The sequence below is a fragment of the Lonchura striata genome, chromosome Z (genome assembly GCF_050655825.1).
Source record: "Lonchura striata isolate lonStrDom1 chromosome Z, ASM5065582v1, whole genome shotgun sequence".
Classification (NCBI taxonomy): Eukaryota; Metazoa; Chordata; class Aves; order Passeriformes; family Estrildidae; genus Lonchura; species Lonchura striata.
The window spans coordinates 32,236,530-32,252,704 of record NC_140740.1 but is presented as its reverse complement, the minus strand read 5'-3'; the positions used below and the strand labels follow the sequence as shown (position 1 = coordinate 32,252,704).

The 16,175-nt window shown below is 41.3% G+C and overlaps 1 protein-coding gene across 5 annotated transcripts in view; it reads right to left on the bottom strand.

The window, feature by feature from the left end:
* The window catches only part of SNCAIP (synuclein alpha interacting protein), an 86,833-nt gene extending 70,997 nt beyond the window's left edge, over positions 1 to 15,836 (bottom strand). The window contains exon 1 of one of the 5 annotated variants that reach the window (XM_021546229.3): positions 15,660 to 15,836. The gene's annotated coding sequence lies outside the window, so the exon portion shown is untranslated. Of the gene's footprint in view, positions 1 to 87; positions 15,470 to 15,659 lie in introns of those variants that run through there. The other 4 variants (XM_021546231.3, XM_021546230.4, XM_085567636.1 and 1 more) reach the window with 4 other exon arrangements.
* Between the last annotated feature and the right edge of the window lie 339 nt (positions 15,837 to 16,175).

Here is a 16,175-nt window from a genome sequence, read left to right as displayed (position 1 = left end):
CCTAATCTACCACAGAACCAAAAAATCAGATTTACACTGAAGAAGAAGGCAGGAATTGTTCTTAATGTAAAAGATTCACCCACCCACCTGAAATCCAGAATTGCTGCATCAGCCAGTCTCCAAAAATAAACTTAAGTTAACTTGTAACATATATGTACTTCTCAATTCAGATATTTGAAAAGCTCCCTTTGAGTCTAGAAAAGAGGAAGCACTGATTATTCATCCACTTTCACCAGTGAACGATGCAGAAGTTCTAGAAGCAGCTGTGCTGACTCCAGACCATCACCACTTCCATCAGCCAAGACAGGGAACCTTAAAGTATGCCACAGAGTTTGAGTGAGGGATGCAAAACAATTATTACAGTCTCTTTCTTTTTAATGTACACATATCGATTTACTTTACAAAGCAAAAAAGAGAATTATTTCCTTTGCTCTGCAGAATTACAGTGACGAAAATATCAGCTTTGGAGATTTTTTCACTTTCTCAATTTTAAGGAAGCCATCTTCCTCAAAGAAGTTTATTTATTACATTGCCATTCTGCAGGCCCATGTCTAGAAAAATTACAGCTGCAAATATTTAAAAAATATTTTGAAAGTGTTGTAATTTTTCAAGCATCTTCATTGGTTTAAACCACTCCATTTATGGGAAAAGCAAATTTATTTCTGTTGGTCCTGGTGAAACTTTTATTTTCCACATTGCAGTTGGAGATCTAAAATACATTTAGGGAACATTTTACTACCTTATACCTGTAATTAAAATATGAGTTTTGCTTTCTTCCCCATCACAATCATGAGCCTTCATATGTTTTAAAATATTAATAAAATAAGAAAAAGAAGCCTTTTTTTTTTTTTAATTCCAAACTGTTCCAAGAGCCAATATTAAAGCAATGACTTGACAGTGAAATATTTTCTTATGGAGGTTCCAGTAAGATTGAATTTATGATTTATCACACTGTACTACCCCATAATCAACATAACCTCTGAAACTGTAAGATCTCAGCAACATGTAAAAAGCAGATCCGTCAGGGTCTGTCAGGGATTTTTCCTTTGATTTTGAAGGTGAAAACCATAAAGGATATCATATCAATGAGTGGACTAAACCAAAACAAAAGCAACTGAACCAAAGGAAAAATATTACATATCCTATCAAGGGTGTGTATGTTAAACCTTGAATAACGTTAAATGAGACCAAAAGCATAATCTGGAACAACCAGTAATAAAACAGAACATACACAATAGTGGGAAACCAGCTATTTATACATTTTGTAGCACTGAATATACAAAGGCTCAAGTTTAAATTGTGCAGCTAGTAACTAGTTCATTGTACTTCCTCTGAGCTTTAAAAATATTTTCTTAAGCAGAACTGGCCAAAGACTTTTCAAATACATTTGTTTTGAGTACTGGTAATTCAACACTAACACCAAACCCAGGTTAAAATAATAACTTCACATATAGATCTGGAGATTGTGTATGACATAATTTTCCATAGAAAATTATGATCGAGCAGGAATTTAACAATTCTGTTCTTCAATCATTTTAGAAGTGAAATCTGACCAGAAAAGCTTTCTTTACAAACTAATCTTAAAAGACGCTCATCTTTTTTCTCCTCCTGAAAAATTTCAGGGAAAAATCCCCACTGCTATTCCAAAGTGTAACTCCCTGGAGAAAATGTACAAAATGTTTGCAATTACTAGGAAAAGTCCACTGAAAATTGAATTTATTATTACTAGTGGAAATTCAGCAGATGAACTAACAAAATAAGGTTGAGTGTTGATTATTTTTAATAACTTCCTCTTATATCAGTAAGATATGGCAGAAATTAATTTTATTTCATGTTACCTATCTGTTCTACCAATGCCAATGCAGGAAGTTCATAAATGTGAATCCTCAGGAGGCTGACATGCATCACTGAGAACAGTAAAATGAATGGTTACACATCTGCAGTCTGAACTTTGAGAGGAATACAAGCAAACAGTGAATGTGCATTTTTCAAATGATTGTACCCATTATTTTCCACTGACTCATGACTGTTGGCAGAAATGAATAATACATTTTACTATGCAGAGGTTCAACAATCACAAGTACAGAGAGCATGTATGTGTATATATCCATCTTCTCTGCATACATAATACTAAGGCTATAGGTTTTCATCTGTTTTTTATACTTAAACATCAAATAATTTATAATGCAGAATTGTAAAATATATACAGAACATTGCATCAATCATGTAAAAGTACAAGTCCTGTTCAGCATTTCTGTAAATCCTTCATTAAACCTGGATTTGAGCCCAAACCAAAGACTTACACAGATCAAGTCATGGTCACTTGGAACACTGAGAGACATAAAATACTGTGTTATTTCAAGATTATTTGCAGCTCTCTTCAATATTTCAAAGAATATTAGTGACAAATACAGTGCATTCCACAATAAAGCCATTGCTTATGCCCTTTAAATTCAGGAAGCAACTGCTAAACAAGGAATGGGAAATCAGCTGACCTGAGTCCTGAGGTAATTTTACACAACCAGTACACTTGTAACATACACATAGAAAACATAACTAACTTTCAGTAACATCGTCAAATAAGAAGGAGTTTGTGAATACTGATAATGTCTTGCTCTGCATCTCTACACTCCCTATCGGGATTTGTAAGATACCATACGCCACCTCTCAAGACATAAATCATTACAGGTTCTGTATGGAAATACACAGAAAAAACTAAAATTCAACCAGTATATCCTAAATGGTGGCTGAAAGTGTAAAGCACATATGTCACCTAGAAACACTTCAAAGCAGCAGTAAACTTTACTGAAGTAAATAAGCAGCATAGAAGAATATGTGTGTGTACTTGAGCAAGACTTCAGAGATCTGCATTTGAGGAGAATTAAGCAGAACATTAAAGAAATTAATGATTCAATATGGTTCCAAATCAACTCAAGAAGAAACTGATACATAAAAATATGCATGATATTTTGATTTAACAACTTTTTACTCCAGGTACAGTTTGAAAAGTACTGTGCTGTCAAAGCACTCACAACTTCTAGTCTTTTGGCAAAAGCAATGAATATCAAACATCTGCAGGGCTGTTGTGAGTTCATGAACTACAGAAATAAAAAATATGCCTTTTTGGTAGCCTAGTTCTTATGTAAAAATCCAAAAATAATACACCCTAGTAACCACATCCACAAGGAACCAGATACTTGGCCCCAAAGTAAGACAGAGAAACATAGGGCTTATGGCAACTACCACCGCTAATACAGGCTCCAGCACTTCTATTAGGATGAAATCAAGCATAGCAGAGCTCAGCCTTTCCAAATCATGCCGTGGTTTTGGGGGGAGGTGGAGGATTCTGTGTCAATGTCTTTAATAAAGCAGATGTGACTTACTGCACTCTTGTTTCAAACCATAAACTGAGGTTTCTCTTCTTTCTCTGAATTACTGGCAGTAGCACTGGGCAGCAATCTTTTGTAAGTTTTTGCTCAGTACAATAATTTCAATTAAATTCTATTATTTTATACTGAAGTTTTGTTACAAAGATCCTGACTTTAGTTTCTCTCCTTAATACCTTGCATCCTTATTCACCTTATCTTCTTCAGGTACTGTTCATAGAAAAATAAGGAACCAATTTAATCAGTATATCATCCCCATAAATCTTCCTAAACCTTTTTCTTTTAAACCTAAATCTTTTTGCTGAAGAACACATTTCATTTATAAGTGTTGTTTCAATAAAACCAAGCAGTTGAAAATACCTTTAGCATACTTTTAATGTTGAAAGCATCTGTTAGATCATGTTAGGGTTTGAGGTTATTTTAATTATTATTATTTTTACACAGACGAGTAAAAGGAATTTTTCAAACACTTCCTTGCATCTTCCTTTTCCCATTTAAATTACTCAACCAAAGTTCAATAATAGTCCAGTAGAATTTCAACACCTTGTAGCTCCATAATGGCCTGCTCAATTATTTCTAGAGATATCCTGGAAAAGAATTAATGCCAAACAGGCATTAACTAAGTTTGCAACATTCAAATGCTGTACTTGAAGTTAGAAATTTAGGACTTGCCTTCTTTACATTTCCCTGCCAAAATCATGCATGCAGTCCCATGATGATTTCTTGCTTCATGTAAGCTTTAATTATAAAGTCAAGGGGAAATGCCTACGAATGTAGATTTTCTGCTTCAAGGGTCAGAATATGCCAAATGTATCCACCATTTGTATGAAGTCTATGACTGTCTTGCTCACTTGTGGGAGGCCTGTTTTCTCTGCAATCACTTTCCTGTGTTTCCAGTTTTGCAACTACACCCTTTTTTATTCTCTCCTTTTATATTTTTTGGCTGTCAATTCCACTGCCCCATCCTTTGTGCCCTGAAACTGACTAGAACATCTAAGAGCTTCACTCTAGCAAAATCTGATAATCCAAATTTCAAAACTGAATTTTCCATTGACACAAGGTGAATTCCAGTAACAGTCAGGGTTGGGGGGCAGCAGTGGGTAACCAGCATTACACTTCAATTTGGGATATCAGCCAGCCTCACGCAGGGCTCGTCATACAGAGCATATATATGTGCACATGGCGCCCATGGACCAAAAGAACCAAACCTCAAACTCAAAAAACCAAACCTTGAACTCAAAAAACTCACTCCAGGAGTCATGCTCCATGTCAGTCAGACCAACCCACTTTCATTTGAGACTATTTGATGAATACATTTCACAAATATTATATATGCATATATTACAGGTTTTACTTTTACTATGTTTACTTATAAAGCAAAAAATATTGAAAATACAAAAAAAATTTTGCATTTATACTGCAAACATTAACCTTCCTCTCACTTAGAAATGACACTTGACTATTAACATCCAAGCAAATATTTGCATTTTGATAAAATTCAAATTAAGACAGAAGAGAAACATCACAATTTTTCATACTTTATTCTGTAGACATAGAACATGATGTTGTTTGCAAAACTCCTTAAAAATTAAACAGTGCAAACTACTGTAAATTTAAGCACTGTCAAAAAAGAACTTTTTATTTCCACTATAGTTTGGTGGAAACTGGAATATTCAGTGAAAAACAGCTAAATTATTCCGGAGAGACATCTATGCCCCTGAAACTAGAATGCTGTCTTCTGAAACTGTCACTGTTTTCTCATTTCAGAAATAGACTGCAACTGCAGCTCTTATGCTCTGCAGCTATACAAGGCTATTCTATATAGAACACTGCTATCCTCTATTATTTGTTTAAAATGTTATGGGTAGCAGATACAACCAGCACTAGTGTTCACCTACGCAGCTATTAGTGCTGTAATAAACTGTGGGAAGAGGTTGAGAAATGCCAATTAGAAATAGTACTATTCTTTTAAGCTGAAATTTTGTAGTCTTCAGAGATTCCTAAAACCCTTCATTTAAAAAAAAAATGAAAATATGTTAAAGAAATGAACCTCACTACCTCGCTACATCAAAAACCACAATTTTACAAAATTTACGCATGAGCACATTTCTTGTTTGTACTGATTTGGATGCACGGACTAACTGAAGGATCCCCCTTCAATGCTTTGCAAAAGGTGATCTGTCTTACACAGATCACACACAAACTACTCAGAAATATCAGGTGTGCATATTCATTTCTTGTGTTCCCCTATCCAGCATTTAACCAGCCTAAATTTATTTAAAATTTTAGACTGCTGAGGTCCTATAGCAAGCGGAAGATATCTTTGCAGCTTTTTTCATGGATACTTATCAGTAATGTCCAAGTGTTTCACAAACATTCCCCAATTAATTCATAGTCTTACAGATTACAGGATGAGAAAGCATTATTATCCCTCTAAAGCTGGAAACAAAGAGACTTAGAGGAAGCCACAGAAAACCACAGCAGAAGGACCAGAATGAGAAGCATGGGAGCACACAGGTATTCCTGTATATCCATCCACATCTCCAGACTACTGATCACTGCCAGAAGTGGGAGGTGGCTCTCACTCCAGTTCACTTACCATACAACCCAACACCAAAAGACTCTATGAAGATAACATAAATAAGAAAGCACACATATTTCCTGTCTACAGCCATGCTATGTTTTGGATTGTGCTTAGCAGTGTGCAAGGCTATCATCACAGAGCCAGAGACACAGACTATTCCCAGTAGCCTTGTGTGTATTAGTTATAACAATGTTTCTTCTTTTCACAGTGCTTCACAGAACCACAAAACAGCTGAGCATGGAAAGGAGTTCTGGAGATCATCCAGTTCAACCCAATGCCCGTGTCTCATCTAAAGCCTGCTGCCCAGGACTGCATCCATGTGGTTTTCAAGTATCTCCAAGGATGGAGAGATATTCCACCACCTCTGAGAAACCTGTGCCAGTTCTGACCACTGTGATAAGCTTCTTCCTCAGCAAGGCTGCTGATGACATCAAGCTGACAGTGTAGCTGACTCTCCTGAAGGGCAGGATGCCATCCAAAGGGACCTGGACAGGCTCAAAATGAGAGCACATGGGCTTGAGATGAAGCTCAAAAAGATCAAGTGCAAGGTGCTGCACCTGGATTAGGGCAATTCTCGGTATCAATCCAGGTTGGAGAATGAAGAGATTGAAAGCAGCCCCAAGAAGGACTTGGGGGTGCTGGTGGGCGAGAGGCTGGACATGACCCAGCCATGGGCACTGACAGCCCACAAAGCCACACGTGTCCTGGGCTGCACCAACAGCAGTGTGGCCATCAGGGGAAGGAGGGGATCTGCTCCTCTGCTCTGCTCTGGTGAGACCTCACTGCAGTGTCCAGGGAATCACTGTTAAGACTCTACAAAATTTCAGCTTAAAATAATTGTACTGGCGTCCCAACACAGGAAAGACAAGGACCTTCTGTATCAAGCCCAGAAGGGGCCCACGAAGATGATCAAAGGGATACAACATGTCTCCTGAGAGAACTGGGATTATTCACCTTGAAGAAGACTCTGAGGAAACCTCATTGTGGCCTTTGGTACCTGAAGAAGGACTACAACAAAACTGGAGAGGCATTTTATACCGTGACTGTGGAAATAAAACCAGAGGCAGTAGTTTCAAACTAAAAAGAGCCAGTTTAGTTTGGGTATGAGGAAGAAATCCCAGTTTGTGGGACTGGTGAGGCACTAGAACAGGTTGCCCAGAGAAGTGGTGGATGTCCCACTCTCTGCCCCACACTCTGAACCTCAACAGTTTGAAGGTGCTGGAGCTGTTAAACATAAAGAATTAATTCTTTTCATAACAAAAATATTAGGCACTCTTTGATAGTTGCTTTACAAAAAGATGTTGCTACTGTCAATTTGCAGTTCTCTACTATATTTTCTTCTCATAAGTGAAAAGAATTAGATAATTTATTCAAGACCACTTGTGGCAGAAACCAGGCGTAGCTTGCATTCTTGTGCAAAATCCAATGAAGAGTGTTCTTTTTCCTTAGAAAGGTGTCAAGGACAGGAGTAAGAACCACTTCTTTTAAAGAACTGTTTGATGAAAGATAAGAGAATATTTTATCTTTTTAGTTTAACCATTTATCTAGAAAACAAAATATTTTCTTGGCAAAAAAGTAAGCTCTAGCATTGCACAACACTGAAAAGCTCAGCTTTACCTTACTCGTCTACAGTATATCTCATGTCATAGTAACACATGAGAGTCTATTTTGTATTCCTCTTTGACAGTACTGATTTTATGTGAAATATTTTTTGGCATGAAAAAAAATTGCACTAACTAATCCTTTTATGTTTTAACTTTTAAGCCATGTTTTCTCCTTTGTCTTTGTTAAATAGCATGGAAAGTGCACAGTGAAAGAATTAGACACTTGACAGATGTTTTCAGACTATATCCTTAGATACAGATCAGCTGTTTTATTTTGTTTTGTTTTTTTTTTTTTTTGTTGGTTTATTGGTTTTTAATGCAGAAAGAAAATAAATTTCTGCATAAAATTTACTGAAATCTGATGTGCAACTATACCTTTTGTCAAACTTTACTCATACAATAGAGTACCTTAATAAGAAGGTTCACTGACTTCATTTTCAAACAGATGGAGTAACTTAACAATTAATCTGACAAACCAAAAATAACCCTTACTACATAAACTAAAAAAAAATCCCCAACAACAAAACCCTCAGAAACCAAAACAAGAAATTTTTAGAAGTGCAAGGATCCTCCTTTTTTCCTCCCCATAACTGTGCTCTAGATTCAATGTTTTGATACAGACCATTTTAAAATCTCACTTTCCAACTTTGCTCCTTAACCCAATCTCTCATCTGGATTTTAACACTTGCAAAATGTATGGTCTGGATATGATGGCTCTTTAAGGCTGAATTTAATCAAATTTGGAATAAAAAATTAATTTTTGGAGTGGAAATTTGCCAGAAATCTCTCTGACACTCTATTGCCCTTTCCTTACAGAGGAGAATTAATAATTCCTTACAGAGGACAATTAAATAGTGAGACAGTCAGTTAAACTCCATGGAAAAGGACACTACCTCAGTACAAAGAATAAGTGATACACACGCAGATGCAGGGCATCCACCAACAATGCTGCAGGAGGCATGAAGTGGGCATGCAGTCGTGAGTTTATGTCAGCATGTACAGGTGTATCCACCACAGTGCAAATCTAGAGAGGACAGTTAAAAATAGCAGTGGAAACAGATGAAAGCAGACTTCAGCATGGCTTAATAATCTGTCCGGAAGGCTTGGAAATTCCTCTCTTAAGTCTAGGCTGGCATGTCTTCACATTACATACAGATCAACGCAATTACAGAGCTGTCTGCATGTCCTGCAATCACACTACTCGACTGCAGTGTAGGTACATCCAGAAATAGTGCTACTGTAGATACGTTCATCTAAAAACTGCATTTGCAAAAAGCAAAGCCTGGAAGCATACTGTAAAGCATATGGGACTTGATGAGGAACATATGCTGGACAGAGTGTCTATTTTGCTAAATTCTATTAGCTGGAATTGTGGAGGGCTTCCCTTATACTTCTGTGCCATGCGTTGGTACACATGACCTGTACCACAGGTCACTCCTGTGGGGATTCAGAGTCAGGCCAAATTAACCTGAACCTTCAAGGACAGCAATTCACGCAGCTTTACCATCTACAGAAGAGACACCTACACTATACAGGCAAGTGGGAGAAAACTTGTAGCAAGTAAACAGCACTCATTCCTCTCAATTCCAACGCAGTACCAGAGCTGGGTTCTGAAGCCCTAACCCAAGCAGGCATTATTAGGTACCTACTGATTCAAGGACAGTCATTTCAGAAGAACATCAAGACATCAACACCTTTATTTATCAGTGCTGCTAACAGGGGCAGAATTTACTGTGATGCAGAAACCCAGAGTTGGTAAAACCCTTCAAATTCAGGACCTCCTCTCCTCCAACAGCTGTTTGCTGCATGGCAGCAACACTACAACTCCTCTACTGGCTCTAGCCTCTACTGGCTACATCCTCTCAAGGATGGTTTACTACCTTTTGTCCAGCCAGTCACCAAAGACATGCATGTATGTTCTAAAACTGTCTGCATGGTGAATGATTCACTCTGAAGAGATTTCGTATGCATTTTGCTAAATCACAACCAGAAGACAAGAAGGAATGCAGTTATTCAGCATATTTTGCTGCCTTGCCAGGAGAGTATAAAGACACACAAGAGCTAATGTTGACTCCGACAATTAAAGACCTGGTAGGAATTGGATCACAGCAGCAGGGATTACATACATGCCAATTCACCATGGGAAGAAGCAAGCTAGTGAAATTCATAAAGTTTTGGGTGCAGGGATAAACATTCTGTGCTGCTCCCTGTCTCTTTGTGGAAACCCCGAGCACATGCACTGTTGTGCTCCACTTAGTTGTCTGGACCTGAACATCTGAGGACTCAAACAGCAAAACCTCCACTCACCAGGCAGCACCATTCCAGCAAATTCCGCTAAACTGGGAGAAGCTGCTGACTCAATTGAAGAGATGCCCTGCAGACACTTTGACAAATTATAAGGCTGGGCAATCACCATCCACATGAAGCATAACAAGGGCAAGAGCCGTGTTCTGCACCTGGCACAGGGCACTCCTAGCTGTAAGGACAGACTAAGAGACTGGAGAAGGAATGAAAGCTCCCATGAAAGAGGATCTGGTGGTTCTGATGAAGAGCAAGTTGACTATAAATCAACAGTATGTGCTGGCAGTCAAAAGGCCCAAAAACATCCTGGGGTGCATCAAACATATGGAAGAATTGCCCCGAGCACTGCTCTCGGTTCTTGTCAGCAGAAGAACAACACCCCACATCCTGGGGTGCATCAGAGACAGCATCACCAAATTGGCCAGGGAGGGGATTGTCCCTCTCTGCTCTGTTCTGGGGCAGCCTCACCACGAGTGCTGGGGGCAATTCTGGGCACCACAACATTGAGCTGTTAGAAAATGTCCAGAGGAGGGCCATGAGGATGGTGAAGGGCCTTGAGGGGAAGCCGTGTGAAGAGTGGCTGAGGTCACTCGGTCTGTTCAGCCTGGAGAGGAGGAGACTGAGGGGAGACCTCACTGCAGTCACAACTTCCTCCTGAGGGGAAGAGAAGGGGCAGGTACTGATCTCTTCTCTGCAGTAACAGTGACAGACCCCAGGGGAATGGCCTGAAGTTGTGCTAGGGGAAGTTTAGCCTGGATATCAAAAAAAAGTTCTTCACACAGAGGGTGAAGGTTCTTCACTCAGGGGAGTGGTCACAGGACCAAGCCTGTCAGAGTTTCAATGTTAATGAGAAGTAAATAACTAGTGATGTATGTGTAACTCATTTTCCTGGTGATTCCAGGCTGTAACTCAAGGTAAGCTTTTGGCCATATCCTAGCAATAAGCACAAATATTGTGTTTTATCAGCATGTGAGCTGGCAAAATGGTAATATCCTAGATATTAACATAATTTGGACACATAACCGAAGACTCTTTCCATGTAACAAGAGGACATATGAGTACACTTATACTTAGCACAGTAGAATGTGGATCAAGGAGTATGACACAGCTTATTTACCTTAGGAGTACTCTGCTGCTTCTGTGTGCATGTGTGCAGTATATTTACAAGATATACCTGGCTTCATTTTGTTTGACTTTTTTTTTTTGTTTGTTTGCTTTTAACAGCATCTTCTAGACAGCTTTTACAAATATTCAAATAAGTGTCTCAACAGGCTGACACTTCAATATTTAAAATCTTGAGCCCATTCAAAAGCAGCTTGTGGATATTCATAAATTTACTACTGTGACTCAACTGGAACTGACAGCATAGCATACAAAAAGCAGGATATTTACATCTGAATTTTAGTTAAAGAGAATATGAGGAATGTACATGCACATATAAGCAGTTAAAGGTATTTCCTAATTCTGTAAGAAAAAGAGGCTAGTCAGTATGGCAAGATCCTGCAAAAGAACTACATGGATCAATAACCCACAGGGAACCACAGCTCCAAATCACAATTACATGCATACCCCTGTCATGCACATCACAGATTAACAGAATGGCTAGGGTTGGAAGGGACCTCTGGAGATCATTGAATCCAATCCCCCTGATAAAGCAGGCTCACCCAGAGCAGGTTGCACAGGATCATGTCCAGGTTGATCCAGGAAGGAGACTTGACAACCTCTCTGGCCAGCCTGTTCCAAGAAAATCATGCAGCACAGCCTGATATTTAGTCACAGATGTAAACAAGTTGGTTAAAATGGGGGGGGGGGGGGAGGGGGGGTTGAAGGGAAGCGCTAAGTTCCTAATTAGAATTTCATTTTAAAAGGAAAGCTCCAGATTGATTCAGTAACAATAAAACAGAAGCGGGGAGAAGGGGGAGGACTTATATATAAGAAGAGGTCATGTGGTACACTGTATTGAGTTTAAAAGATAAGGAAGACAATGCTTTTTTATCTGGTATAAACAAAAATAATGCCAGCAGTTTGACTGTAAACAAGAACTGAGGAGAAAGCTGAAACGAAAAGGAAATGATTATAGCAAACCTCACAAACCTAGTGCTATGTTTTAACTAAAAAAAAATACATTTTTAAGTGCTGCTTCATAGTTCTTTATGAAGTGCAAATCAGCCATATTCGTAATCAAAATAAGCTTTTGTAAACACCCTATAACACATAAGAAAACATACCTAATGAAGGATTGCCCCAGTTGCCAAACTGTGACAGCTGAATTGTACTTTCCTTTGATAACTCTAAGACCTTCACACCTTTGAGTCACTTGGAGCTTTATTGCAGAAGAAATCACAGTTCCACCTTAGAACAGGTAAATAGCAGATGATATTTCTACCACAAAAAGTAATTAATCATTTTCCCCCTCAGTTTAGAACTCTCTTAGAGACTTAAATCAATAAAGTATCTGATGCATATGTTCTATCTCCTTGTTTCCAATGGTTCCACTGTGCGTATAAATCTACTGTAGAACCACATTTGCATTTAAAGAGAAATTCTCTTGTGTTTACTATGCACCTGCTCCATGTAAGACTGACTTCTTTACCTCCTTTGAGAAACAACAGATCTGCCAGAAAAAGAGGGAGCTCAGACACATCACTACTCCAAGTCCTCTTGCCAATTATCTAAGCACCATTTCCTTCAGTTTAGTTTAGTTATGGTCCTATTCAGAGAAGAGTTGAAAATAATTACTATTTGCCCCTCCAAAATCCAATGTTTTTCAAGTTTTTCTAACATATTTTTCATTTTGACAATGATCATATAGATTTCAACTGTAAAAAATTACTGTATTTGCTAAGCAACACAGAGTAAAGCACTGGCAAAAAGATTATTTACAGATTTGCACATGAAAAAATATAAACTTTATTTTACTTGGCATCACTTTTAATTATGGCTGCATAAGGAAAGGTAAGAATAGTCTCCTCTTGACATCTACCTGAAAAGAGATGCAGGATTACTCCAGGAAAACTGAAATAAAAAAAACAATTGTTCCCTGCCTCCTTAGTCTTAATTTGAGGGTTGCCTCTTGAACTTCATGCACAAAATCAGAGACAGGCAAGGGTACAGATAAAGCTCCGATACAGACCTCATCTAGTCAGCTGAAATGTTTAAACACCAGATGAGGGAGATAACTTGCTGCATCCCACAAAGGCTGCTGAACTACTGCCTTTGTGTTCATGAGGTGCAGCATCACTGCTTCATGACACCAACCTATGTGCAAGGACCATCATCCCTGCACCACTGCTAACAGGACTTTTGTGCTGCCGTCTGTGACAGATGAGCCACCCCACGGGGCTGCCTCTGGCTGTCTGCTCCCGCTTTCTTGCCAGTATGTCCAGCATGTGGAGGCTGTGCTACTTGTGTATCTCCATTTCAGAGGACGGAAGCTACAGTAGCTGCAGTAGGGCTGCCATGCTTTCCCCTTCCTGCTTCTAATCAGACAAGTGCCCAAGGACAGAGCTACTGTGAAGTAGGCACAGGTCTGAGACATCCTGGAAGAGGACTGTGAGAAAGAGAGTTGTGCCAGTGCAGGTGGTATTCCACCTCAGGTGTGTGTGGAATTAACTCTTCTTGCACCTTTGGAGTCCACATGGGAACAGATTTCAGGTGCCAGGAAAAATGGACAATCGGGAATCAGAGGGACACTTCATAGTTTTTCAAGCTTTGTTGATGCCCAATCATGAAACAGTTACAAAATATCTGATATTTGGGATCATGATTTTGCAATTATGAAAAAGATTACTTATCACTTATTCACAGTACTCTGTGAAGGGACTGAATCTTCAAGGGTACCTTCAGACACCTTGTCTAAGCAGTCTAATTTTACATGCACCTCTTTGTAAACTTGGAAGCTGGCCTCAAAGAACTCATGACATACTTACTTTCCATGTTGCTGTCATTAGAGAAAAAGATATTAAGACAAGCAGCTTCTAGCTATTATAAGCTACTATCTTCTATGGAATTTCCTTATCTGAAAGACTGTCCAGCTCCTTATTCCAAAATGACACTTAAAAGCATTTTGAATAGACTGCACTGGACTGCTTGTTCAAAAAAGATGGAGATTTTTTTTAACCAGTCTCCTTGAATTTGCAGGTAACCCTACATCAGGCTAATACTCTGATGTAGTTTTATTTTACTCACACAGATCAGTCTTATACCACATACCCTTACAAAGGAAGCTTTTTCATTACAGGCCTTTTCGTGATGAGGCAAGGGTCTATTTGACTACTGAACAGGTCAAATCCTAATTGTTTCATTCATATGAAAAGTGCTTCTCACTGTTTTTGAACTACCTCTTGAGCAATCCCCCAAGCCTGCTCTTGTAACCAGCTTACCTGCTAAATCTTCAAAATATGGCTCCAGTATTCCACAAGGCATATTTTCAGGCTCAGCAGTATGAAGACTGAAGTGGTTTACCAAGTTCACCAACCATGAGCTCACGCATGAGCTAGTTGCAAAGGATTTTAGGGTGAAGAAACTCATGTTTATGTGTGGTAGTAAGGCAACAGGTCATGCTTTTTATGGCTTGCTGGAAGCACATGTAGTGCACATAACTCCTAAATTCAGTACGGGCAGGACACCATTAAAAGTCTGCTACAGCATGCTACACAAGGCTAAATGCATGCACATCTTTCAATATAATTTCTGACTGCAGGATCAGTGCTATTTGCATGAAATATAAAATTATTTTGATTTCCCAATGATATGATTGTATATCTTTCTTCAGCCATTTAAATATCAGAAAAAGATGCAAAAAGTCAAAGTGAGTTGCTTCAGAATTATTTTTTTAAACATTTTTTCAGCTCCCTTTTGCTGTTGGAATGCTGAGGTATAAAACGAGGCTAAGATGCTAAGATTTTCCATGGAAAACACAGGCAATAGAAGTTTTTTGGTGGGTTTTGGGGTGAGGGGACTTTTTGAGGACCAGTTGTGACTGATTAGTATCGCTATAAGAGATGTGGCTTTAAGCCAACCATTGAAAGTGCTCTGAGGTGATTAACACTGACAATGAAGACTGAGACGCTTTAGGCGCTGGTTTGCATCCAGTACCATCGGAACCTGATCCTCGAGCTCTTCTTTATATAAATTACATCTGCTCACATTAAGCGCTCATTTATGCAGGTATGAAAAAGGTTTGATCCCCTCTGCTGCAGAAACACGATTTTGGGCCGACCCAAGTATAAGCCTTGGAGCATGTTTCTATCAGACAACTTGGCATTTGTTTCCCCACAGTTACAAACATGCAACTCCTACTTGATTTTCTCCCAGATTTCGGCTTGCCCGGCGGGACAGGAGAGCGCTACCGGCTGGGTGCCCGCCCGGACGCCCGGCTCCGAGCAGAGCAGCGGCACATCTGCGGCGGGGGCGAGCGTCAGCGGCTTACCCTGCGCTACCGAGGCTTCGCGGCGGCACTTCGCGCGGCTGACATCACGTATGTGCTCAGCCTCACAGAAACCCCCCGAGTTTAGCCCTGATTTCATGCGGAAAGCACTTCCCCGGAGCGGGCTGGCGGGGGCAGGGCGGGGGCTCGCCCCTCGCCGCCGCTCGCTCCCGCCCGCCGCCCGGCAGCCCCGCTCGGCGCGCCGGGGACGCCTCAGCAGGGGAAGCGCCTCCAGAGCCACCCGCAACCCCCGCGGGGCACCCTGGGCTCGGCTCCGCGCCCCCTCTCCCGCCGCCCCGGGGTCAGCGCTGTCGGCGGCAACAAAGCCCCCGTCCGCTCCGCTCCCCTCTGCTCACCTCACCCCCGCGCTCCGCTCGGCCGCGGCCATTCCACGGCAGCCGGGGTGATGGAGACGGGGGAAGGACCTAGGTGCCGCCTCTCGGCTGCCGCCCCCCGCCACTCCCCGCCGGCGCAGGCAGCACTCCGGCAGCGCCGAGCTCCCGGTGCCCCGCCCTCCGCCCCTGCCCTGTCAGCACGCAGCGGCCGGCAGGAGCGGGAGGAGAGGAAGACGGAGAGGGAAGGAGGGAGCCGGGGTCGGTGCGGCTCCGCCCGGCCCCGTGCGTCACAATGCGGGGGGTGCTGCCACGTGACGCGCGGGGCGGGGCGCGGCGGCTGCGCGGGGGCCGCGCGGGGCGGGCGGGGGCCGCGCGGGGCGGGCGGGGGCCGCGCGGGGCGGGCGGGGGCCGCGCGGGGCGGGCGGGGGCCGCGCGGGGCGGGCGGGGGCCGCGCGGGGCGGGCGGGGGCCGCGCGGGGCGGGCGGGGGCTGCGGCGCTGTCCCCGGAGCGGCGGCCTCGCTAGCGCCGTGCTGCCGC